Below are 27834 nucleotides of genomic sequence, written 5' to 3'. Positions count from 1 at the left end.
CTAGATGGATGTTTCATCACATGTGGCCAGAGGAGCCTCAGTTAACCGATTATGGGCTGGGCTCGGGCAAGGATCAAGCAGAAAAGGTGGAGGGAAGCCACCAAAGCCACTGCCCCGCTTGCCTAGAGCCAGAGGCAGCTGATCATCTTCAGGAGAGAGAGGGAGGATCCTGGTTGAGGCTTGGGGTCCCAGATGGCGGCGCCCCCGGGTCCAAGCCCACCTTGTCTCTAGCCAGAAGTTCCCTCTGTCGCTGTCGCTGCTGACATAGACCAATCAGGAAGAGAGTCAGGGATGCTGCAAGAATCCCCAGAAAAAAGACAGCCAGTCCAGTCCCCACAGTCCGGGCCCGTCTTGCAGGGCCCAATTGGCTGCCCCATACCAAGCTATAAGCCGCTACCACGCGGGCTGCCCCACCTTCCTGACATTCACAAGCATAAGCACCCATGGCCCCTGGGGTTACCACCACCTCTAGCCCATCCCTTCGGGGGGTAAAAGCAGTCACTCCACTGGGCTGGTGCCACACACAGGATGCCCAGGCTGAGCTTGGGGAACATGGCAAGACCACATGCACAGCTGTAGCCACAAGAACTTCAAACACTACTGGGTGTTCTGCAGAGAAACAGCAAAGGCATAAAAGGTAGTGAGGCTATAGGCTGGGGGGTGGAGGGCTGATGAAGAGAAACATAGAGGGATATCAGATTTGAGAAGGAACCATGGGGGCAAAGCTAAAAGGAGATTCCCAAAAAGGGTAAGGCCCAGGTCACTGGCTACCATATCTTCCAGGATCCAACTTTCAAAGTGGGTCCAAAATGGACAACTTTCTAGCCTCTTTCCACCCAACTCCACCCACATTTCCCTAAACCAGACAGACCTCCAGGCTCTTTAGGACACAAAGAAGAGACATCCGCTGACTCTATGTCTTGGACCAGCCTACAAAGAAGAGAATATTTGATAAACCCAGTGTCAACATTCCCTTCTATACTCCTCAGTACCACAGAATATTCACTCACTCGTTATATCTCCCATCATCACATTAATCACTCCTGGAATTATCAGTCAACATTCTCATCATTAAAATTTTCCCCAATGCTCCTCATGACAATTAACATGTCAAATTCTACATATGTTCTAGCAGACCATAGAAAATTAAATCTGCACTAGGCGGAACCGGTTTGGCTCAGTGGATAGAGCGTCGACCTGCGGACTGAAGGGTCCCAGGTTCGATTCCGGTCAAGGGCATGTACCTGGGTTGTGGGCACATCCCCAGTAGGGGATGTGCGGGAGGCGGCTGATCGATGTTTCTCTCTCATCGATGTTTCTAGCTCTCTATCTCTCTCCCTTCCTCTCTGTAAAAAATCAATAAAATATATTTTTTAAAAAAAATCTGCACTAGGTCTGTTGGAAGGATGTTTGCTGGTGTGCTTTAAAAAAAACAATGGAAACTTCCAAGAAATATAGCTGACTGGAAGATTTCTCTGGGAAAAAAAAAACATTAAAACTACAGGGTCTGGGGTTATTTTTCTGTTAAAGAAAGGGAGGACTTCTCTATGAAAATTAATCCAAATTCTGTGAGATGACTTTGTTTCATAATGCTGCTCATCTCTATATAGGAACTCTTTCTTCAAAAACTGTTGGTACCTATTGGCCTCTAACAGATCTGTTTCAAATCATACAATTTGGTATTTTCAGGATTTCAATGAACTATGTCTGACAGAAGGACAGCAAGACAGGCTGCTCACTCTGAACTTCCTGGCACCACTACCACAGGGAGGGAGGGAGGCCAGGGAGACCTCTAGTGGGCTGTCAGTGAAGACTAGGTGGAACACATAAAAGCTTCAACCAAAAGGAGATTCCCTTTGAGTGTGAATTCCTTCAACATGAACTGGAGCCCCTGAAATAAGCTCTGAGACTAGTATGAATATGTTAAAGTCTCTGGGTAAAACCAAGTTTGCTTAGTCTAGCTGACAGTGGGGAACATGGCAAGGCCATACGTGTGGCTATAGCCACAGGAACTTCATGGTCTATGTTTTCTCCCTTATATGAATTGAGGTATGAAGGGCAGAGTGCACAGAAGTACCAGCTTGGTCATTTCTCACATTGCTAAGAAGTATACTGGCATGTATGCACACCCCATATCCTACACACACATACATATATATGTGGAGGGGACCCCAAGGCTCAATTACACAGGGTCTCCAACACCAATTAAATTTTATTTTAATGAATATTAAAACAATAAAGGAAAGAATAAAGTACTTGTTTTCATGTGAGATGTGTCAATGTTCTCCCAAGAGAAACTAAAATACCAGATCAAAGTTCTTAACCAAAATCAATAAACAAAAACAACTATATTTGTAAGATTGAGATTTAGTAATGTGCACAAATACAGTAAATTAACTGGGCTTCAAAATAGGAAGTCATGAAGTCAGTCTGAGAAAATACCTTCCAAGCAATCAATTAAGAATTACTCATTTGAAAGGAATCTCCATTAAAGATTAAAAGACTTAAGAAACATATCAACCAATTACAACGGATGGACATTACTTTGATCTTGACTTAAGCAAACTATCTTTAAGTATATGCAATTGGGAAAATCAGACATTGATTAGATAGTTGATGACATTAAGAAAATGAGTTTGCACTATGATAATAATAATAAGTTTACATTTTTTAAAGCCTTTCTGTGTTAGAGATACACACAGAAAGATTTATGGATGAAGTGATATGATGTCTAAGATTTGCTTTAAAATAATTGGGAGTGAGTGAAGATAGTGATCAAGTAAGACTAGTCAGTTGATGGCTGTTGAAGCTGAGTGATAGATACATGGAAATTCATTATACTATCTAGTTTTGAATGTTTGAAATTTCCTATAATAAAATATTTTTAAGAGAGTTCTTATCTGATACAGATATATAGTGAAATATTGTAGATGAATATAATGTCAGGAATATGATTCAATGTGGCACATGATTTTAAGTTAACTGCTGAGTCAAAAATGGATGATGGGATCCCCAAATGGACAAAACAAGACCGATTTGGAGGTTATTGGAGTAATCCAATTAAGAAATGATGATGGCTAGGACAAGAGGGATAGCAGTAGAGAAAAAGAGAAGTGGCTGTGGACTGAGGATATAACAGACGGAGCTAGAGTCAGTACCAACTGCAATATAGTGTGGGCAATTTCCAGCTTGATCAACTGGATTCACAGAGGTCCCTTCAGAGAACCATGTGAAAGAACGAGAAAATAACAGTGCATGCTAAGACCTGCTAAATTTGAGCAGTTTATAAAGCATCCAAGTAAGCAATTGGATAAGGAATTGTGTAGCTCAACTACAGATACATCTGTAGTTGTCAACAACACTCAGTTGGTGTTGAAAATAATGGGAATAATATCACCTAGAGAGTGTGTAGACGTGTAAAAAGAAGGACTGAACCATGAGAAATATCAAAATTCAGAAAATGCATGGAAAGGAATGAGTAAAGGGAGACAGGTGGTGAGACAGGGAGGAAAACAGGGAGAATGCAGAGTCCAGAAGGCAGCAGGAAAGAGTACTTCAAGGCAGGAAGGAGGGAGTGGGCAGCTGTGGAAACACTTCTAGGAACTCTTATAACATGGAAACTGAGCAGTGTGTGGCAACATGAAAGTCAGTCACATGGTCTGAGGCAGGTCCAGCAAAGTGGCAGGAACATGGATAAGACCGCGTGATGGACAAACAGATGAATTAATAGGGACTGACAAACACAGTGACACTAAAAGAAACACACATGGCAGCATGAACAGATCAGAAATAGGCAAGATATATGGAGAGGTCAGAGCTCTGTGACAGCAGGCAAGAGGTCAGGGCAGCCACACTCACCCTCCATGCTCGCCAGCATGGGCCACACACGCATCTAGCTGGAAGCTCCAGGCACAGACAGGGTCTTGGGCCAGGATGCACTCTGAGCAGCTCTGGAGACGTCCACAGTTGGTTGTGTTCACTTGTGTTACCTCAGTATGGGAGCCAACCAGGAGCCAGCTCTAGAGAAAATGAGTAAAAAAGAGGACAATGCTGCATCTACCAGACCTCGGAGTCACAAGCTAGCTCAGATGTCTCCCTACCAGTCTCCCCAAAATCTATGACTCACTTGATACAATTTCATATTCTCAACTGGCTGTGGCTCTGGGAATAAGGCCAAATCCTCAAGGACGCTGAGCTCGGATCCAATCCGCACAGCTCTCTGGAGGTGTCCATCCTCTAGGAAGCAGGCAGAGGGCACAACATAATGACACACTGTACCTGTGCCTGGGACTCCCATACCTGTAAGTATACAACCCTCTCTTTGACAAACACATGTGTGCACGGGATGGGCAATGTACTTGGCTACTAAACATACCTGTCCCCAGGTAGAGCACATCATACTCTTTCCCTGACAGGCTGGCCACCCTGTGGGCCACAACTCTGAGATAGACTGTATCTGTAGTGACCAGCAGGGAGTGGCCATCAGCTGGAAGCACTGGCCTGTACATGAGGGGGTGATCCCGGATGAAGGTGAGCACACGGTCAGGCAGGGAGAGTGATGAGTTAAACTGCTGGAATTTCGGGTTATTAGCGATGCACTAGGAAAAGCACAGGATAGGTGACAACGTTTCCCAGGTGCCCAGAAGTATCCCTGATGCTTACTTGGGCTCTTGCTCTAATGAGACGATTCTGGCATGGGGTGAAGAGCTGTCCCAGACCCCTTACCTCTCCAGGTCTGGGCTGGGGTACCTCACTCTCCATGACAGACTGTCCCCTGTTGCAGACATCTTTCAGCTCCCTGAAGGGACCATTCAGCACTGTCCGAATGTCTTGTGGTCGGAAGGCACAGACAGCCGAGATGGCAGCCCCCTTCCTGGAAGAGACACAGGTTGGAGCCAGATATCTGAAGAGCACTGAGAAACAACTCACGCCCTGTTAAATGAGATGACCCATAAGAAATGCATAGGAGCCATGCAGCTGGCTCCTGGGAGTAGCCACCCCCTCTGGAAGAGACAGCACTGAAAGGTGCCAGTCCCACGTTATCTCCCACCCTGTAATTTTCCTCCACACCAGGACACCCTCACCACTGAAAGAAAAAGATGCCATAAAAGATGGGGGCCCCCACTCCAGTCTCAGGTCGAAGAATAGCCATGTCCCGCAGGACACTAGAGGTCCGGCCATCTTCAGGCCCTGGACACCGCAGGTCAGCCTTCAGAAAGGTCGTCCACCTCTTCTGGAGCATCCTCTGGCCCCCAAGGTCCCCCTGGGGTGACAAGAGCATGGGCATTTCTCTTTAGAAGACAAACATTCTATGGAGAATGTGGAGATCAATATGAGTTTCCCCCAGACAAGGAGAGATAGAAAGACAGACGCATAAAAATGCATTGTAGAGATACAGACAGAGTTAGCAGTAGGGAATGATACAGGGGTAGACAGGGTCACAATGACAGGGACTAAGTTCATTGTTGCCCTTATGAAGTACTATACTATGTGCTTTACATACCTTATCTCAGGTAGGCCTCACAACAACCCTTATAGCTAGGCATCATCAATATCCTCATCTATAAGGATGCTACAGAACCTGCATCAAGTCACAGTAGTGGAGCAGGATCTGGAGCCCAGATCTGTCTACAATTCCCACGTTTCACCTCTACACCTCCTAGGGACACTGTGTCAAAAGGGTAGTTATGCAGTTAAAGGGGCTAGAGCCCTTTCCCCATACTCTTTAAGCTCCCAGAAAATAAGTCAAGACAGGGAAAATGGAGATAGAGGAGAAATGAAAAGACAGAGACCCAGAGAAGAAAAGACAGATACCACGCAGAGCAAGAGACAACAGACAGATAGCTGGGATCGGAGTCTCACCGCACACACCCGGGCCACCCGAGGAACTTTAAGGTGCTCCTTTGAGTCAAAGGCTTGAGAAGTCTCCGTAAAGAAGAAGTAGATTTCCTTGTCTCCGTCTTCATCCCCCCACTCAGCTGGCCTCAAGGCCATGGCAGCGACAAAGGCTGAAGCTGGGGAGACCTGTGGCATCAGATCCCACAGACTCAGTGAGGGGCCAACCAACCTCCACCCATACTCCGTGTCCCCAGAGTACCCCTCTTCTTCTCCCCACCGTCAAGCCAGTATGCCTCTGTCCGAATCCAATCCTCAGCCTGTCCCTCAGCTCGGCGCACAGCCCTGGAGATAATTGGCTCTGTCCCCAGGAAGTTTCTCACAGTGGCAGCATAGAGAGCCCCCCCTGCAGGGAGACAGGGAGGAGATGAGCTGTGAGACCTGCTGAAGGATGCAAAAGGGGCCACCAGCAGAGCAGGGATAAAGCAGGGGTAGGAACTCTCAGGGGCTGAGGGCCCATTAAGTGCAGGGCACTGCTAAGCACAGGAGAGGATTCCCTCATTTAAAAATCATCCTGGATATAAAGTGCTCTAGGGCAGAGTGGGGAACCAGTGTTTACAGGAAAGTGCCAGAATGTTAATGTATATGAAGGGAGAAAGAAAGCTGCCCTTGTATCCCAATTAGTGTGGCTCAATGGGTAAGCATCAACCCATGAACCAGGAGGTCACAGTTCAATTCCTGATGAGGGCACTTGCCTGGCTTGTGGGCTTGATCCCCAATAGGGCACATGCAGGAGGCAGCCAATCAGTGTTTCTCTCTCATCACTGATGCTTCTAGCTCTCTCTCCCTCTCTCCCTTCCTCTCTCTGAAACCGATATACAAAGAAGAAAGCTACCCTTGTGGAAGTCAGGCTGTTTGGTTGGTTTGCTTGTGTTGTCTTTGTTTTAGGGATTTCTCTACCCTGTAATATGCTAATTATACTGCTACTCTCCAGGAAGGAGGTTTGCTCTCTAGCAAGTCCCAGTCTTACTTAAGTTCTCCCCCTGTGGCAAATGTCTGAAGGAACTAGCATTCTTTCTGAACGTTAGTGGGTGTACACTGCTCTGGAACTAGTCACAACTTTAGGGAATACTAGCATCATTTGGGGAGTTGATGAAGATACCGATTCCTGGGAGAGAAGAGGGTGGTGCAGCTCTGGGCTGAATGTGAGAGCATTATAGCCACTCTGAGTACCACTGCCAAGGGCTCAGACATGAGCCAGAGAAAATGATTCGGGGTGTAAAAGGTCACAATCCCTCCTCCTCAGAGTTTTGTGTATCACAGGGGACAGCAGTTCTGGAGAAAACAGAGTGGCATTACTTTATCACTTACTACATACAAGGCACTGTGCCAGGTGTTAAGCACATCAATGCCCCCAAGAACCCTCATCTGAGTCTGTTTAATCAGATGGATACCAAGAGGTGTGGATGCACAGATGTGTGCAGGAGCACAGAGGACAGCCCGGCCACATCTGACTGGGTAGCAGCATCTCAGAGGTGACATTTTAGCCAGGTCTGAAGAATGAGCATTTGCCAGGTAGAAGGGCTTCAGGGAGGACAAAAAACATGTGGGAAGGAGGATTCCATGTCTAGGGATGTGGGCTACTCCCAAGGCTGAAGTGCTGATGGGATACAGGTGCTGACAGGCAAGTGAGCAGAGGTGCAGTTGGAGGTGCAGAGATGGGCACCCAATTATGATGACTCTGCTCTGCCAAAACCAGGAACATGGACTTGATCTTACAGGTAAGAGCACAACTGCAGAGATTTTCTTGAAGACAGGTGACATAATCAGTTTCGGTTTTTAAGAAGATAATGCTACTTAAGAGGCCATTCACACAGTGCAGGCAAGAGTGTAGTGCCTGAATTAAGGCAGGGGCAGAGGGAATGAAGGGACTGGACTTGGGAGATACTTCTGAGGTAGAGTCCATTAACAAGGTTTGAAAATCAATGGAGTATGAGGTTGAAAGAATGGAATAAAGTGTATCTCTAAGGTTTTCTGCTTAGAACAGTGATGGCAAACCTATGACAAGTGTGTAAGAGGTGACACGCAAACTCATTATTTTGGTTGATTTTTCTTTGTTAAATGGCGTTTAAATATATAAAATAAATATCAAAAATATAAGTCTCTGTTTTACTATGGTTGCAAATATCAAAAAATGTCTATATGTGACGCGGCACCTGAGTTAAGTTAGGTTTTTTCAAATGCTAACACGTCAAGCTCAAAAGATTTGCCGTCACTGGCTCAGAAGATGGATGATAGTAGATGGTGATATTATGAACCAGGAAATGACAGGAGAAGGCCCATAAAGGAGGTGGCTAGAAAAGAAGTGAGCTTAGTTGTTGGACATGCTAAGGTTGAAGAACCTTCAGGACATCTGGTCACAGATATTGGAAGGCAATCAAACAGAAGGAGTCAGGAAGCAGGGCCACGTGAGGCTAACTGGGAGTCATGCTTAAGTCATGACGTAAACGTCATAGACAGGAAAAGCGAGAAGAGAGCCCTAGGACACCACCCTCTAAGAGGAGAAGCTACTGAAGCCAACTCAGAAGATCAAGTCAGAGAGGGTGGAGAAGCAAGAGAGGCTGGTGTGCCAGAATTCGGTGCACAGGAACCCCAGCAGGAGAATAGGGCTCACCCACTTAGAGTAGCTAAAGTAGAGCCACTACAGGGAAAACAGTCATGGTGGAGCAAAGCTGCATTCCTCAGGAACCAGAAAGATAACCACTATTATAAAAAGTTTATGCAGAGCAAAATAAAGTAAGGAACCCTCAGAGGGCAACAGTCGAGGTTTAGAAACAGTGGAGGAAAGGGAGGGAAACACTATACTCTGTCTTGTGATTTGTGTTTGTGATAAGAATCTAAGCATGTTGGAGCCAGGGAGTGTTAGGGTTGAACCCTGAATGCTTACTGGTAGTATGATCTTGAGCAAATTAACCTTCCTAAGACTCAGGTTCCTCAGAGCAGTGCTAAGACTTAAATTAGATAAACACAGAGCCCAGGTGGGGCCTGGCCCAAGGCTGGCATTCAATACATGTTGGGGATAGCTCCTTATGAACTCTCAAGGGGACATGTGCTTCAATTGTTGCCTGAGGTGGAGGGATTATAAAATGGCATTTATTTCCTTGCAGTGGTCTCAGGAAGGAGAAACCAGGTTTGGGGCACAAGTCCTGGCACCAAATGGAGCAGCAAATAAGCCAGTCCTCTGTATTTCCAAGGGAAAAGAAAAGCTGATAAAGAAGACAAAGTTGGAATGAAAATTTCCCTAAGAGTGTTGTAAATAAAACACTCTAAAACCAAAAGTGTGGTAGAAGTTGTGTCATGGATAACCTGAGAATGGAGGGAGATGTTGTGGAGACAGTTATAAATATGTTGGCAGCATGGTTTGGGGTACGTGTGTGTGTAGACAATCATAAGAATTCTGCAAACAGTAAAGGACCTCTGTTAACCATGCAAGGACCCAATGATAGATAAAGGTAAAGGGTCCCAAACTTTCTAACAGATCATCAAGGGTCCTCAGCAACTCTGGAGCCTAGATTGCTGAGGAGCACACTCAGGATGGGATAGCAGACGATCGCTGATACTCAGGGACTACAAAAGGGATCAGACACTTTGGGAGGAAATAGCAGGGTTTCAAGTGTACCAAGGAACTTGCAACAGTCTTACAAACACAGAGAAAGCACAGCAACCATCAGTTAATGAGGGCAAGAAACTTATCCTAAATTCTCCAGGACAGTCTCACTTCCAAGTATTTTGTTGTACTGTCCATATAATATTCCTGAATGAGCAGTTTTTGGTGGATTATTACTGAATGCATCAAGTCAGTAGACATTAAAATATACATTTCCTACTGGCAAAAGATGATGTGCAGAAGAGAAAGATGCCCACAGTGTTGAGTTTAGGGAACAAGCTGGTTAGAACAAACCACTGGGTACAATTCAACCCGACGTTTAAAGATATGTATACATGTCTGCAGATGTAGAAAAGATTGTTGAAGGAACTACAGCTCTGCAGTGGTAATGAAGTTTGTTTCTGACTAATGAAATTATAAGTGATTTTCATTTTCTCCTGTATACTTCTTGTGTTCATTGAATGGTTTTTATAGTTAACGTCATTTAATGTTATGATCCAAAAAATGGAGATATTTTCATTTTGATAATACAAAAAAAAGATTGAAAGTTGAACAAGATGAAGAATCACAATTATTTGTGGGAGTCAATCCACATCTATACTTGCCCAGATGTAAGCCTATGAGCACAGGCTTCCCAGATGTGTTAGAACATAACACTGATAGACTAGGGTAAGTGTCATGGCAATGAATATTTCACTCCCCTGGGGTTTCAAGTGTTCACTTTCTTATCAAAATGCTCACCTTTAGAGATTTACAATAGGAATTATCATTCATTAGCTTTAAAACAATTTTAAACAGCCCTAGTTGGCTCAGCTCAGTGGATGGAAAATCGACCTGTGAACTGAAGAGTACCGGGTTCGATTCCGTTCAAGGGAACAAGCCCTGGTTGCAGGCTCAATCCCCAGTAAGGGACGTACAGGAAACAGCCAATAGATGATTCTCTCTCATCATTGATGTTTCTATCCCTCTCTCCCTCTCCCTACCTCTCAGAAATCAATAAAAATATATTTAAAAAACAAAAGGATTTTAAACATAACCTGGCTTTCCTTCCTCCACTTTCTTTTCTTCTCATGATCAGAGCTTTGCAGGATAAACAGCTGCTACCCTAATAGTCAACATTTCCTTATCTAAGGATTGGAGCAGCCAGATAATTTTTTTAAAAAACACAGTCTATTATCATGCTATAATTAGGTAGTTGGAGATTTAGCATTTACCTTTTCCTCTGTTGACCTGACCGTATAGCTGTCCTGTTTCAGTGTGTGAATGCTAGTCTTGGGGCAGATACACCTGGATTTAAGAGGTGGGCTGGCAGCACCCAGTGCATCTGGAAAGTTTGCAGTTTTCCTTGGCAGATACAATAACACAAGATGCAATGAGACCAAAAGGAATGATATAAACTCAGGAAAGGTTCCTAAAGAGAAAGAGCAAAGCTCCCTCCCTCTGCTCTTCTTGATAAAACCCCCTCTTTTTTTAATAGGATGTGATAGGAAGACCAGAGATGACTGCTATCTCTAGCTTAGGTACCTGGGTGGGTAAGCACTCAGCGGAGAGGACACTGATGAAGGAGCAGGTTTGGGGGAGGTGAGTGATGATGATGAGCTTTGGGACATGCTGATTTTCAGACTCCTATGGGACATTCAAATGGAGATGTCTGGAAGGCAGTTGGATGTGTGGTCTGTAGCTTCAGATAAGGTCCGGGAGGCATCAGGAGGCAGTGAAAACAGAATCCACAGGGCTGGTTGAGATCATAGCACACAGAATGAGAACAGAAGAGGATCCTGCATGGAAATCTAATGAGACCCAACATTGATGAGCAGAAAACAAAGACCCTACAAAGGAGATTGGGAAGGAACTGCTGATGTTTTAGGCCAGGGGGGGGCAACCTTTTGGTTAGTGCGTGCCAAAACCAGCAAAATCTCTGACTCAAAATTCTTCTGCATGCCAACCCTGATTTTTTGAGAACATGTTACGCCTACTTGATATCTCTTAAGGTGTACGTATGTGAAGTACCTTGAATAAATAATAAAATTCATTCCAGTGACAAAAACACAGTATATGATGATGAAAAATACATTTATTTTTTAATGTATACATGTACACTGATAGTCCGACAGAAAACTTTATGACTCCGTTTGATATTATCAGTAGGACTTTTGCTGCTGCATCACTGATGACAGAGATTTTACATCAGGTTTATATTTCGTGACCTTCAGATATGCAGGAACTACTACTTTCATCCGTCAGGCTACTCCTATTATGAGACTTAACAAAATTCATCACTGAGAACAAAGATTCACAAGCATTATGTGGATGAAAACATGGAGAGTAACGCTGTTGCAAAGGTTTTTAAAGAGAAAACATTTTCTGGAATGGCATTCCAAGTCCTCAATAGTTTGTTTTCGACACTTCTCTCTGGTACTCCTGTCTAATTGCTTTTTTTCGATGTTTTCCAAGTCAACTCTAAGGTCAATAAAGTTCTGCCTCCAAATTGAGCTATTCTGAAATTCAATCAACTGCATTTAAAGTCAGCCATTCTATCCATGAAAACATTTGTAAGTTTAGTTCCTCCAGTTTCATGCTCTCTGGAAACTTCATGAATTTTGATGTCTCTTCCAGTTCTCTGAATTTCACAAATCTCGAGAAGAACTGCTCAATAGTTGACTTGATGATGTTTAAAAACAGTTTTTGAAGCCTTTCACAGTCTGTTCTATCATCTTTTGGGAGGTCTTTGATGTTCCTCTTGAGGTTTGGGAAACATCTAAATCTCTCACCATCCACATCCCTCTTAAAGACTTCCAATTTCCCCTTAATTGTTTTGGCTCACTGGATAGAGCATCGGCCTGCAGACGGAAAGGTCCCAGGTTCGATTCCACTCATGGGCATGTACCTTGGTTGCAGGCACATCCCAAGTGGGGGGTGTGTAGGAGGCAACTGATTGATGTGTCTGTCTCATCAATGTTTCTAACTCACTATTCCTCTCCCTTCTTCTCTGTAAAAAATAAATAAAATATATTTTTAAAAAAAGACTTCCAGTTTCTTTTCAAAAGCTTTTATGTAACCAAAGATCACATCAAGTGTCTTGCCAGTTCCTTGTAATTTAACATTTAAGTCATTCAAATTTTCATAAAATTTGTAAATGGAAGCTTATAAGAGAGAGTTTCGAGTTCCAGCAAAAGTTACTGGCGTGCCATCTTTGGCACACATGCCAGGTGTTGCCCACCCCTGATTTAGCTAATGTGAATGTTACTGTCAAAATATTTTATAACATTTCCAAATCTGAACAGTGCAAATAGAGACATTGAGATGATTTTGTTAATTTTATCTAACTGCAGTATACATAAATGTCATATTTGAATACATGATTTTGGAGGCTTTTCCCAAAAGAAATACAAATACCAATAAACAAATGAAAAGTTGTTCAGTCTCACTAACAGAGATATAAGTAAAAAAATACATCAAATTAGCCTTTGGAGGAAGTCACTGTTTCTGTGCTTTATTAAGTTTATCACTTGGGACTGACAAGGATGCAGTGAGACAGGCCCTCTCACCGCAGTTGGTTGAACTAAATAGAAAGGAATTTAGATAAACCTATGGAGCACCGTAAAAACCTTTACACCCTTTGGCCGTGCAAGTCTACTTTTTGGATTTACTCATATGCAATTAATGACATTTATGTGAAGAATTTATGTAAAAAGATGTCTTCTACAGTATTATTCATAAAAACAATAGTTTTTAAATCTGAATATATAATTTTATAGGAATAATTACATTGTGCTATGCAATATTTATATGATGGAATAAATGTTATGTAGTCTCTAGAAATCATGTTTTGAATAATTAATTTCTAGAACAAGAAAATGTTTAGTCTACAATACTAAGTGAAATATGCATAATATTTCCAATTTATTATAAATACACACGCAGACAGACACAGAAAAAGTAGTCTAAGATAATACCAGTTACCTGGTAATCATTGAATTGCAAATAAACCTTTCACTTTCTTCTTTAACATTTCTACATTTTCTCAACTTTTTACAATGCACATTGTAATTTTTATAATTTAAAATGTTATTTTATTATATTCTATTATTAAATACTAGAGGCCCGGTGCACAAAAATTTGTGCACTCGGAGGGGCGGGGGGCGGGGGGAGGGGGGTCCCCCAACCCGGCCTGTGCCCTCTCGCAGTCTGGGACCCCTCGGGAGATAACAACCTGCTGGCTTAGACCTGCTCCCTGGTGGCAGAGGGCAGGCCCAATCCCTAGGTGCAGCCCCTGGTCAGGCTCAGAGCAGGGCCGATTGGGGAGTTGGGGTGCCTCCCCGTCATGCACAGAGCAGGGCGGATCGGGAGGTTGCAATGCCACCCTCAGTCATGCTCAGGGTAGGGCCGATTGGGGGGTTGGGGCACCGCCCCCTGTCACACTCAAGGCAGGGCGGATCAGGGGGTTGGGGCGATGCACCCTGTCACACTCAGGGCAGGGCCAATGGGGAGGTTATGACTCTACCCTGTCACACACAGAGCAAGGCCCGTGGAGGGGGGTTGGGGCGCCACCTTCTATCACCCACAGAGCAGGGCCGATCAGGGGGTTGGGGCGCCACCACTGTCACGCTGATCCCGGTGCCGGGAGCCTTGCTGCTCCGCTGATCCCAGTGCCGGAAGGCATATTACCCTTTTACTATATAGGATAGAGGCCTGGTGCATGGGTGAGGGGCGGCTGGTTTGCCCTGAAGGGTGTCCTGGATCAGGGTGGGGGTCCCCACTGGGGTGCCTGGCCAGTCTGGGTGAGGGCTGAGGGCTGCTTTCAGGATGGCTGTTGTTGACTGAAGCTCCCAACCACTCCTTTTTTTTCTCTTTTTTTTTTATTTTATTCTGGGCCAGCTTTAGCTCTGGCTCTAGCTCTGAGGCTTCTGCTGCTGGTTTGTTTGCGTTCTATAATGGAAACAATGTATAACTCCAGCTCTGAGATCCCGGCCTTTTGTTTAGCTTCTATATTTGTTAGAATGTTTCAAACTGCCAGCTCAGAGGCCGGCAGCCCAGGCGGGGAACGTTGGAGTCCTCCTTCACTGCAGCAAGCAAGCCTCATGTTCGCTTGCAGCTGCCTGGCTGCCGGCCGCCACCTTGGCTGACAGTTAATTTGCATATACTCACTGATTAGCCAATGAAAAGGGTAGCGGTCGTACGCTAATTACCATGTTTCTCTTTTATTAGTGTAGATTATAGCCTAATAATATTTTCATTACTAAAACTTTTTATTTCAAAATACCTCTATTATCTTTAAGGACATTTTTATATCTCGTAACTAGGAATTTTGGTTCTAGTTCCTACCTAATGTTGGCACTATTTCTATTTCACTGTTTTCAAAACAGAGGATAGCAAGGCATAATGGATCAACATTGAAAGTTCCAACTAAATACTGGCACCTATTCAGATCAAGAAAAATTTTAAATTAGAACCCTATAAAGTTTAGAACTTGACAGAAAAATTTATATTGGTATTGACTATGACATGGAAATGAGACAGAAAGAGACATGGAGGTTGTATGTTAACTGTCTAAAGTTAGTCATTCTAAACCATTATAAAGAGATTTCTGATCAATTATCAGATGAGAGCCAATATCATTATCTGGAAAAAAAGACAACTTCATTATTTGGAAAGAAAACTTGAAACCTTTTTGAAAACGTTATTCTTTTTTTAAAAATTTCTTTATCATGCAATGATCTCCTTTAAGAAATCTGTGCCCTTGAACCACATGCTTATGCAAATTCACTTGCTGACTGGAACACTGAGAAATTACAAACAGAAGGTTGAATGTACTTAAAGTTTACTGCTTGAAAAAAAGATAGTATGTTAAATGATTTTTTTGGATTGTTGCAATAGAGACATCATGTTATTGATAAGCAATTATGTAGAATCAAGACACACTCACAGCCCTGGCTGGTATAGCTCAGTTGATTGAGCACCATCCCATGTACCAAATGGTCTCCGGTTTGAATCCCAGTCAGGGCACATGCCTGGGGTTGCAGGCTTAATCCCCAGAAGCTGACTGATGTTTTTCTCTCACGTTAATGTTTCTCTCCCTCTCCCTTTCTTTCTCTCTAAAAATAAATCTAAAATCTTTTTTTAAAGAAATTCACAAATGGGAAATATCTGTAATACTCTCAACAATAAAATAAATTGTTTTTAAAAAGAGAGACATTCACCACCACTATCTTTCTTAATGTTCCCAATGACTGGCTCAGAATTTTGCCACACATGCTTGATAAAAAGTCAAGAAAAATAAACCATCGGTTAAATATTTCATTCAAATATGTTTGAGTATAAAAAAGGTCTCATCAATACCAACTATACATGAATGATAGAAATGGCAACCCAAATATTGTGTTTAACATATATATATATATATATATATATATATATATATATATATACTTATGTGCACTTTCAAAACATTTGTTATTTCTTTTCAGAAAAATAAGTCCTTAATTATCTCACTAAAGTTTGTTTAATTTGTATAGCTTTTATGACTTTTCCTATGAAGTCCTAAATAAGAAAAAATTTATTGTTAGATCTTACATTAAAATTTTTTTCATAAAATATTACCCAAAAGTATAGACAAACATTAACTTTAGCCATAACCGGTTTGGCTCAGTGGATAGAGTGTCCGCCTGTGGACTAAAGGGTCCCAGGTTCGATTCTGGTCAAGGGCATGTAACTTGGTTGTGGGCACATCCCCAGTAGGGGGTGTGCTGGAGGCAGATGATCGATGTTTCTCTCTCATCGATGTTTCTGGCTCTCTATCCCTCTCCCTTCCTCTCTGTAAAAAAATAAATAAAATATATTTTTTAAAAAAAAGAATTAACTTTATAACAAAGTTCACAGCTAAAGTCAGTGAAGAACAAAAAAAAACAGTATGATGAATGAGTCAACTGATTAGCTAGTTGGGAAAAATTAATTTAGGTTTTCATCTCATGTCATTCATCAAAATAAGTTTTTAAAAAATCAAAATGTTAAGTGCTTGGGGGAAAAAATTTAAGAAAAGAGTTTTTATTTGCTCTTTAACTGAAGAAGGACTTCACTTAAAAAATGCAATTAGAAAGGAAAATATGTAGATTGAAACCTTAATATCCTACCTGGTAATTGACCCAAGAAAGCAAGCAGAGGACTTATGAGAGAAGAAATAAAAATGGTACTAAAGCATGAAAAAAGTTCAACTTCACTAATAATCAAAGAAATACAAATTTTAAAAAGGTACTATTATTAGTCTCAACAATCTTTTTTTCCTTTTTTTAGACTAGTTTATTGGTTTTGAGAGAAAGAGACGGGGGGGGAGAGAGAGAGAGAGAGAGAGAGAGAGAGAGAGAGAGGAACATCGATGTGAGAGCACATTGATTGCCTCCAGCACAACCCCACCGGGTATCCAGCCTGCAACCCAGGCATGTGCCCTTCACCAGGAATCCAATCCATAACCTCCTAGTGCACAGGATGACACCCAACCAACTGAGCCACATCAGTCAGGACTCAAAGATCTTTTAAAGTGACAACAATATATTTTGGTGAAATTTATGTGAGAAAAAAAGCACTCTCATTTACTGCTGATTTAGGCTGTAAATTGGTACACTCTTTCTAAAAACCCAATTAGCAACAGATAATGAGCCATAAAATGCTCACACTCTTTGATATAGTAATCTCTTTCCAGAAATCTTAAGGAGACAATCTAAAATAAGGACAAATATTTATACACAAAAATGTTCATTACAGAATTCATTGATAATAGCAAAAATTTAAACTAAATAAAATTAATTTATAGAAATTATTTGGAGCTGCTTCATTAAATTACTGTATGTTTACAGGATGAGTAATAGCATGATGTCATTAAAATTCTCTTTACAAAGAATTTTTAAATATACAAAAAAGCCTATGATAAAAAGTTACATGACAAAATTCAAAATTATACCCCTGTAGCATGGCATTTAAAAGTTTTATAATATGCACACACTTACAATTTCTACTAACCCGCTTGTTTTACACTATCATGAGAAAATGGCTAGATCCTCACTGAATTTGGAGGGTGCATGTGGAGCCCTCTAATCTAAAATAAACGCTGTGAATGGATTAGAAAACTGTGGTACATGTACACGATGGAATACTATGCTGCTGTAAAAAAGAAGAACTCTTACCATTTGCAATGGCATGGATGGACTGGAGAGCATTATGCTAAGTGAAATAAGCCAGTCAATGAAGGAAAAATACCACATGTTCTCACTCATTTATGGATAATAAAGACCATTAACTTATGAACAAAAATAGATACAGAGGCAGAGCTGCCTCGAACAGACTGTCAAACTATAGCGGGAAGGCCGGGGAGGGTTGGGGGGCAGAAGGGGGGGTGGGTAAGAGATCAACCAAAGGACTTGTGTGCATGCATATAAGCATAACCAATGGACATAAGACAGTGGGGGTAGGGGAGGCCAGGGGATTGTCAAGGTTGGGGGAAAAAAGGAGACATATGTAATACTCTTTGTAATACTTTAAGCAATAAAAAAAAGAAAAAATGAATAAATAAACAAAATAAAGGCTGTGTGGGGCACAAACAATTCACTTTGTGGCTACCAAAGAATTAAGCAGTCACTTCTCAGAAAAGATTTATACATAAACTGTGAAAGAACCACTCAACACTTGAGCAACTGTATATGGCTTGTTCAAAGGAAGTAACAGCAGGAACTTATTGAATAGTCATTACTGACTCCTCTGAGCTACAAAGGACTGGCCAGTAAAATATGCGCTTGCATACACATTACAACAGGCTAAAAGGAAATATCTTAAAATATTAACAGTGGTTTTCTGAGTAGATACTCTAGACCTTTGCTAATATATTAGCCACTATACACATGTGACTACTTACATTTAAACTGAAATTAAACACAACCGCCGAACCGGTTAGGCTCAGTGGATAGAGCGTCGGCCTGCGGACTCAAGGGTCCCGGTCAAGGGCATGTACCTTGGTTGTGGGCACAACCCCACTGGGGGGCGTGCAGGAGGCAGCTGATCGATTTTCTCTATCATCGATGTTTCTAACTCTCTGTCCCTCTCCCTTCTTCTCTGTAAAAAATCAATAAAACATATTTAAAAAAAAAATAAACACAACCAAAAACCCTTTCCTTTAATCGTATCAGTCATATCTCAAGAGCTCAATAGCCACATGTAGCTAGTGGCTACTTTTGGACAGCAAAGATACAGAGCATCCTATCATCACAAAAGTTCTTTTGAACAGTTCTGTTCTAGAAGACTTCATATGTTCTTTATACTTTTTCCAAGTGTATTACAATATGCATTGTAACAGAGTCCTCCTATGAACAGAAACAAAATAGCGGGGGACGGGGAATGAGGTTAGCAGAGGAAGCACATTAGAGGTGCAGAGAACATATTCTCTAGGGAGAACCAAGGGAAATAGTACTCTGGATAAAAGCAGGACACAGGCACGCACGCTGGGGAGAATAGGAAAGGCTAGAAAGGTACATGGGAATAATAGACATTCCTAGGAAACGAAAGAAAGGACACAGAAATTCCAACAGCAGGAGTGGGGAAGGCAGCAATTATAGCAAGAAGTCACAGGTTCTTATCTCTCCCACTCACCAGCCATTATAGCTGCTGACCGCTGAGCTGGTCCAAAAGGACATTTCGCCCGGCCACTCTCAATTCCTTCAACCTGCTGGAAACTGGACACGGCCTACAGAACAGAAGAGGCAATTGGCTTAGGTGTCATAGGATTCATGATGAAAATCACAAAGATGTTCAGATGAAGGAAAAGCCCAATTCCCATTCATCTGCTACCATCCCCATATTCCCAGTCTGTTACTCCTGATTCCCCTGCCCATTCCTGCATTTCCTATCTCTGCCATCCCTTTTTCATCAGTTTATTCTTCTTCCTTCAATCCCCCAATACCCAACCACCACATGCTCTAGTGAAGGAGCACCTAAGATGGCCCTAGATGACACGGAGAGGCTGAAAGGCAGAACTTTCCTCTGAAATGCTGATTTGTAGGGTTTGCAACTGGCTGGAGAATGTGCTACAGAGCAGGCCTGCTGAGGTCTGAAGCCCTTCAGAGGATAAAGAAGAGCCTGATACAGGACCATCTGAAGCCCAGGAATCTAAAGAGAAGGGGCATCCTTTCCCCACACCCACCCCAAGAATAAAAGATAGCACCAGAGCCAAGGATACAGAGAAGGGGGAAGAGAATCTGCTTCAGCTCAGGTCAGAATTTGAGGATTTGCGAATTTAATGCCTTCCTCATCCAGAGACTACAAGAGGAATGACCTGGGTGTTGGAGAAGGGTGTAAGAGCCAACCAGAAGTTACCTTAGCTAGGCATCATACACTAAGAAAGGCTTCAAAATAACTAAAAATAGAAATCAAGGATGATTTCAAACTGAAGCTCTTCAAACTCATCAAAACTAGTCCTCTTCCAGTTTCCCCAAATAGAATCATTACATTATCTGGGTTTATAGCCTTAGAGCAAGTGAGCCTCCTATTAACTAAACAGGTTATGATTACTGTATGGTCAAAATTGCATTTAATAAGGTCCGAAAGGGGCCAGACCACTCTATTACATTCTTTCTCTGTATGCTGAGCTTCTTCATTGTATCATCATTGTGTGAATGAGCATATCAGTTGTGGTTAAGGCAAGTCCCTCGGCTGAAAGCCAGAGCTAGGTAGGAAGGCTCTCACTGAGCTGTGGGGCTGGAGTCCATCCTTCTGTCTTGGCAAAGGGCCTTTCCCAGGTGGTTGGGGTGGAAGTGGGGGTGGGGAGAGATGGTCCCTGTTACATGAAACAGGTCAAATGTCACAAGAAATTGAAGCCAGGTAAGGTCTTCTGTACTGCAGGTTGGACTAAAGGGTGGGAGTAATGGAGCAGAGCCAGACAAACCTGGGTTTGAATCTTGGCTCTGCCTCTGCTAGATATATAATATTAGACACGGTACCTAACTTTTCTGAACTTATGTTTCACTGTCTGTAAAATGAGGGAAATAATACCTAAATATTATAATGGGGTAATAAGAATTAAACTCTATCATGAATGTCATATACCCAGTACCAAGTGTGGGATAAAGCAGATACTCAATTGAATGGGAAGTCTTGTTGTAATGTAAGCCTAACATTTTTCTCTGTTAAATGCTGGAGTTCCCTCAACAAAACAAATTAAAACACTGACCTCCAAAGTTAATGAGCTATCACTGAAGGGCAGCACTCCACGTTGCTGGAACTGATAGATCCAGTGCTTGAACTCCTTTTGTAAGAACCTTCATTTCTCTGAGCAAACTGTTGTGTCTGGAGCAGCTACCTAGTCAAAGCTCTCAAAAAATAGTTATGAATGGTATCAAAGTCATCAGTCTGGAACATGGGAGTCTCAGAACTAAGGATAAGGCAGAACTTGCTCAAGCAGATGGGCATGGGCAGATAGGATAAGACAGGCAGGTAAAAGCAGAAGAGAGCATCCAGAATGTCTAGAGGGCAATCTTGGTATGTGGCTTGAAGGGTTAACACAGCTGATCTTTCTGTGCCCTATATTCTCCTAAAACAAGCCTCGACAAAACGACAGTCCTTCCTTTCATGAGACTGCTAGATAGAAGGTACAGAAAAAGAACTTAAAGTCATGGGGCTGCAGAACACAGACCCCTGATTTTGCTCTGGGTGCTGATGTTCCTTGAGAGTTGACAGGGGTCCAAGTCACACCAATCCTGACAGGTATGTCTGGATACCTAACATCCATTAGGATCCCACCCCAGAGAGCCAAGGAAGAATGGAAGACCCTGGGAGATTAGCTGGGAGTAAGCCATGGTTGATATTCATACCCATGGGCTCCCTGAGACTGCACAGACTCAAAAAGGACCAATATGGCACTGACAATTCTACTGCTACTTTGTGATTTTTGTGAGGACTATAGGAAAACTAGAGACTCAATATTACCTGATAAAATATAGAGATTTTCAATACCACCTGCCCTAGGAAACCTTCCCAGGATGACAAGATGAGGGAGCTATCCACACCCAGCAGGGAGCCTATCATTTGCATTATGAAAAGGTCTTGGCATAAGCCCAAGGGCAGCCCACAGGGACTGGCTATATATCAAGTATATACAATTATAAAGGGTGTCCAAAATTCACACAACAAGTAATTTTGATAGAAAACACAGGTTTATACTTAAAAATTGTAAATTTTTTATTGATTCATGAAGTATACAGTATAGGGTTATTTATGAAATAGCACATCGGGTAAATGACTTCCATGGCTTTGCTGGCACATACGCAAAGCCGTTGTCTTCATTGGTCTTCACTGTCCCTGCTCCTGGGCCATAATTGGTACTTGGTAATGCTTATCAAATTGAAGGGCTTGAAATCAAAGGGCAACAGATATTAGAATCTGATTCAATAAACCAAGAAAAATTAGGCTTTTATTTTTTGTTGTTGTTGTTAATACGAAAAATTCAAATCATGTGTGAATTTTGGGACACCTTTAGCATTCTAAGCCAGAGATATGAGGGTGGCCTTTAACAGAGAGAGGTTTGGAGACACACACTGACTAGATCCAGGTGGCAAGGATTACTGAAGATTTCAGAAGGGTGAAGTCAAGATTGAAGTTAAAGATCAGGGTCAGCAAAAGGAGTCATTGCACTCCCTCCTATTGCTTCATGGAGTAGGAAGGGAAGTCACTGGATGCAAAGGATGTGTGAGGCTTTCAACTCATCCTCGGGCCTTGTCACAAAGAGGTGCTACCAGAGGACCAATGACTGACTACTGCATAACTGATGGGAAAAGATGAGGATTCAAAAACATCAAGACCCTTCCTGAGATATCACAGTCCCAGGGACTTTTGTTGCCAGGACCAGCCTAGATGTGATTAAGGGTAAATATGTCCCAAGCCTGCCAGGGTGTGAGGGTGGAAATGCCAGGGCTTCAGCAGCAATGAACAGGACCTGGAAGAAAACATGGCTGACAGAGCAGCCACCTTGAAGGCAAGATTCATCCAGATTATGGTGCCAGCAGACACTAATTAATAGGCAGTGACCTCAGAAGCTCATGAGAGGAGAGGGTCACAGCCCATGTACAGTGAGGTTGGCAGTGGATATGGGAGAAGGTGGTGAGAGTTACATGCCATGGGAGGAAGAAATAGGCATGGACCGTGCTGATTAAGAAATGGATTCAGGAAAAAAAAATACAGAGATGGACCCAGGCTCCTGGACAAAGCATACATAGACAAGGGAAACGTGAGTTACTACCTCTGAAGTTTCTCCTGGATTTCTCATCTCCCCAGCTCAGCTAGCATCCCTAACTTCCTTCACTGTCCCACTACATCTCTCTTTAGACTTTGTATAACTTACCTTCTACAGACAACCTCCCTCCCCACCATTTCGTACCTCCTCCAGTGGCAAAGGCTCCACCCAGTGAGGCCATCCCTCACCCCCAATGCTTATCATGCACATCGGTTGCCTTAAGCATTCCCCCCCATCATGGTCACTCACAGATGACCCTTCCCACCCTCCCACCCCTGTCACTCACAATAACCCCGCACTTCGGATCAAAAGCGAAGGTGCCACAAGTGAGGAGGTGAGAGTCATTGACAATGGCCAGAATCTGGACAAAATTGTGACATTCATCCTGGGGGTCAGAGATGGTTAGAGAGAATCAGAAGCAGCAGGTACAAGGAAAGGTAGGGTGGTGTCAGGCCAGTTAGATGCACTCTGGGGTCAGTAATGATGGGTAATGATATGGGGTTAGAGTTCCTGCCTGGGCCCATTGGGATGGCAGCACTGCAGGGGACTGACAGAGTCAGGGCTGGGCCACCATTTCAATTGACACTCAGGACAGGGCCCAGATTTACACCTACCTCCTCCTTGCCTTTCGCCATACAGTTCTGTTTTTCGCCCTCAGGCACCATCCAGTTAATCTGAGAAAGGAGGAATGACCATTTCCCTGTGATTCTCCCCCAACTTCTTCCAAGTCAGGGCAGATAACACAGTTCCATAACCTCCATCAATTTGGAAATGCAGAGACACCCCTCACCCCCAGAGCACTGTTTTTAAAACTGGAGGTCCCAGCTATTAATGAGTAATAAAATCAATTGTGAAATCACAGCCAACATTACTTTTAACAAAATATATCTGAATGTATCTCATATAGGAGAATAGATATTGGTTCAAGTACACACTTGGGTACAGAGTCAAAATATACCATATATTTCTTATTAAGGGCTGATCAAAAAAATTTGAAAGCTATTGTCCTAGATTAATGTGATTCTGCCCACTATCACCTAAAACCTGGTCACTGTGACCTCCTCCCCTCATCATAAAACTCCCTTACACCCTCCTCCATCACCATGACCCCCCAAACACCCTCAGCTGGGATAATGTACTTGATGGCCGCCCCTATTCATTTTCACTAACCTTTCACCTCCTACCACAACACCCCTCCCTGACCTCCCATAAAACCATGGATCTAATCACATGCTCTGGGGTCTTCCCCATTCTCATCTCTCACCCTTCGAGGTCTCTCCCCTGAGAAGGGCAGAGATAAAGCGAAGATGGTGTCCCGGGCGCCAACAAAAAGTGTATGGGAAGCAGGATCCACAAGGAGAACAGAGTAATTGTATGTCTGAGGGATGCTGAACCGATTAAGATAAATGTCAGCCTCTGGCAGAAAGAGAGGGAAGAGTGGTATCAGCCATCGCTAAAGAAGGGTTAGGTCGCCGAACTGGTTTGGCTCAGTGGATAGAGCGTCAGCCTGCGGACTCAAGGGTCCCAGGTTCGATTCCGGTCAAGGGCATGTACCTGGGTTGCGGGCACATCCCTACTAGGGGCTGTGCAGGAGGCAGCTGATCGATCTCTCTCATCGATGTTTCTAACTCTCTATCCCTCTCCCTTCTTCTCTGTAAAAATTCAATAAAATATATTTTTTAAAAAAAATAAAATAAAATAAAATAAAAAAGAAGGGTTAGGTCCACAAGGCCAGAAGAGCCAATTTTTGTTTTCTTCCATTTATTTATCAGCCATCAGGGGGGAAAAACAGAGCCTGACAGGCCACGTAACTTTCCCGGAGATAAATAACGGATGAGTCCAGAATATTTAGCACACAACGCAGTCAAGTATGCTTTTTCTATAAAAATAGAACACTCCATTAAAATAACAACATAAATATTAAGTCTGTAACATCTATTCATAGCAACATGACACACAATTTGAAAATATCTATAAAAGCTTCAAGTATTCTCCTCTCTAAATTTCCCTTTAAAAAACAAACAAAACAAAAACACTACTTAATAATAACTTCATTTACTTAGAAGGGAAATGCTACACTCTTTTCACTAACACATTAGGAGACTACCTTTTCTCTCTCCCACAACCCTTGATCCCTCCCACCTCCATTCTACCCAAAAAGCAAAAAGGTATACAGCACCGGTTCTCAATCTGTGGGTCGCGACCCCTTTGGCGGTCGAACAACTCTTTCACAGGGGTCGCCTAAGACCATCCTGCATATCAGATATTTACATTATGATCCATAACAGTAGCAACATTACAGTTATGAAGTAGCAACGAAAATAATTTTATGGTTGGGTCACAACCTGAGGAACTGTATTTAAAGGGCCAGAGGGTTGAGAACCACTGGTATAGACCACAGTGGGCAAGAGTATATGCTTTAGAAATGGATCAGCCCAAGGTTAAATCTGGCTCTTTCACTTACCAGCTGTATGATCTTAAGTTACTTGCCCTCTCTGGGTGTTACTTTCCTCTGTGAATACCACCATCCAGGGTCGTTGAGAGAATTAATGAAATAGCATGTGGAAGCATCTGACACATAGTACAAATCATTCCTTTCTTCCTTCCTTAAGTATGAGCTCTGTTTTGACCAAATCTAAATCTAAAATCAGCATTCAAAATTCTTATCTACTTATGTCACTCTCACATCGATGTTTCCCTCGCTTCCTTCTTGCTCTCTCCTCCTCCCTCCCTTCTACTTTCTCTGGAAAAGAGAAAGAAGAAAGAAAGAAAAAGAAAGAAGAAAGAAAGAAAGAAAGAAGAAAGAAAGAAAGAAGAAAGAAAGAAAGAAAGAAAGAAAGAAAGAAAGAAAGAAGAAAAAGAAAGAAAGAAGAAAGAAAGAAGAAGAAGAAAGAAGAAGAAAGAAGAAGAAGAAGAAGAGAAGGAAGGAAGGAAGGAAGGAAGGAAAGAAAGAAAGAAAGAAAGAAAGAAAGAAAGAAAGAAAGAAAGAAAGAAAGAAAGAAAGAAAGAAAGATGGAGGGAGGGAGGGAGGGAGGGAGGGAGGGAGGGAGGGAGGGAGGGAGGGAGGGAGGAAGGAAGGAAGGAAGGAAGGAAGGAAGGAAGGAAGGAAGGAAGGAAGGAAGGAAGGAAGGATTGGTACCGAACTGGCGTGACCGACACAGGTGAGTGTATGGTAGAAGGATAATAAGGGAGAGAGAACTGCGAACAGATGACCTCCGGAAACTCCCAAACCCGCCCTGGGCCTCAGTGCCCATGTCTGCACCGAGACGGACTTAACTCTCCGTGGTTCTGCGAATGAGGAAAGAAAGAAAGAAAGAGAGAAAGAGAGAAAGAGAGAAAGAGAGAGAGAGAAAGAGAGAGAGAGAAAGGAAAGAAAGAAAGAAAGAAAGAAAGAAAGAAAGAAAGAAAGAAAGAAAGAAAGGAAGGAAGGAAGGAAGGAAGGAAGGAAGGAAGGAAGGAAGGAAGAAAGAGAGAAAAAAAAGAAAGAAAAAAAGAAAGAGAGAGAGAGAGAAAGAAAGAAAGAAAGAAAGAAAGAAAGAAAGAAAGAAAGAAAGGGAGAGAGAGAAAGAAAGAAAGAAATGGGGGGGGAATATACTCTTCTGTATTTAAAGATTATAACAATAAGTTAGCATACCTTCTTAGCTCAATGTCTGGCTCCGGGGTTCCTATGCCCCCACTAATACAACTCTATTCTACCTGTTTCATCTGCTCAGCTACCCTCAAGACTGATAGAATGGCCAGCAGTCATTCATTCCTAAATAGGCTGATATACAGAACCCCACCCATCTCCCTACAATCATATTCATGACTGTGCTGTCTCTCTCACGCTTAGAATAAGCCCTGGTCCCCTCAACCTCCTTTTGTATCCCCAGCTCTGCTTCACCTTGCCATCTGGACCTCTCTGGATCCCTGGACATCAACCCAGCCTGGTAATCACAGCTCTACGTAGTGGCTATTGCTCCAGCACAACCTGAAAGCCCACACTCCAATCATTTGTCCTCTCAACTCAAAACATCCTAAATGTCACTGGTCTGAAGTTAAAAATAAATTAATATCAACTAGTTGAGAGCTTTTGCCAACAGGTTGAACTCTCAGCTTCACTGGTTCTGTCTACCCAAAGTGCTAACACTCAATGCCCACTGAGAAGAAAACAAGACCTATAGCCACACTCATGCCCACCTCAGCAGAAAGCCTCCAATGACCAGTTTTATTTAACCTTGTGGCATCCCCTGGTTTCTTGCCCAGCTTTTGAAAGGACCATATCTCCCTCTTCCTTTTTTCTTTCTGGAGACTTTAAAAATCATTTAAACAGAATTTTAAGTCAACTCACTGAGCGGTTTCCCAACATTCAATGGAGGGAAGGGGTAGGGAGAGCAGGCAATGTTAGGAAATTAGGGTTGTGATAGATCGGATTGTGGGGAATGGGAACTGGTGTCAGAGATGGAAGGGAACTGGGAAGTGGGTTGGGGAATATTAGGGCTGTGGGCAGGACAAACGGGGGTGGGGACAGAACTAATGAATGATGTGCGAATGACTTTGAGAAGTGGGCAGATGGAAATGCTGAGCTGGTCACCAAAAGAATGGGTGGGTGGAATAGAATGGAATGGAAGATCTCTGGGTTTGGAAGCCAGGATGGGTACCAAACTGGCGTGACCGACACAGGTGCGTGTCTGGTAGGAGGATAATAAGGGAGAGAGAACTGCGAACAGATGACCTCGGGCAACTCCCAAACCCGCCCTGGGCCTCAGTGCCCATGTCTGCACCGCTACAGACTTAACTCTCCGCGGTTCTGCGAATAAGGGGCCGCGGGAGCCATCTGGGCGTGTCACGCGGGACGAGGCGCGAGGCCCAGCCGGGATGCGATGGAGCAGCACCGCGTGGGAGTCCCGCCTGGTCTCGGGCGCGGATGACCGTTATGGCCGGTGCGGAGGGGACCAGGATGCGGCTGCCTGGGTCCGGGGAGCAGGAGGGTGTAGGCACCCGCGGGCGGCGCCTGGTTTTGCGCATAGGAATGAATGCGAGGGGCCCGCGCCTTTGCGAGAGACGGAAAGCGAGGTCCTGAGTG

At 43.2% G+C, this 27834-nt stretch overlaps 2 pseudogenes; one reads left to right on the top strand and one right to left on the bottom strand.

Moving 5' to 3' along the window:
- Window positions 1-27585, bottom strand: LOC102437614 (annotated as a pseudogene).
- A 41-nt stretch (window positions 27586-27626) lies between these two features.
- Window positions 27627-27834, top strand: part of LOC111827567 — a 14442-nt pseudogene continuing 14234 nt past the window's right edge.

This window comes from Myotis lucifugus, unplaced genomic scaffold (assembly GCF_000147115.1).
Source record: "Myotis lucifugus unplaced genomic scaffold, Myoluc2.0 scaffold_186, whole genome shotgun sequence".
In the NCBI taxonomy this organism is placed as follows: Eukaryota; Metazoa; Chordata; class Mammalia; order Chiroptera; family Vespertilionidae; genus Myotis; species Myotis lucifugus.
This window is presented reverse-complemented; position numbering and strand designations above follow the sequence as displayed.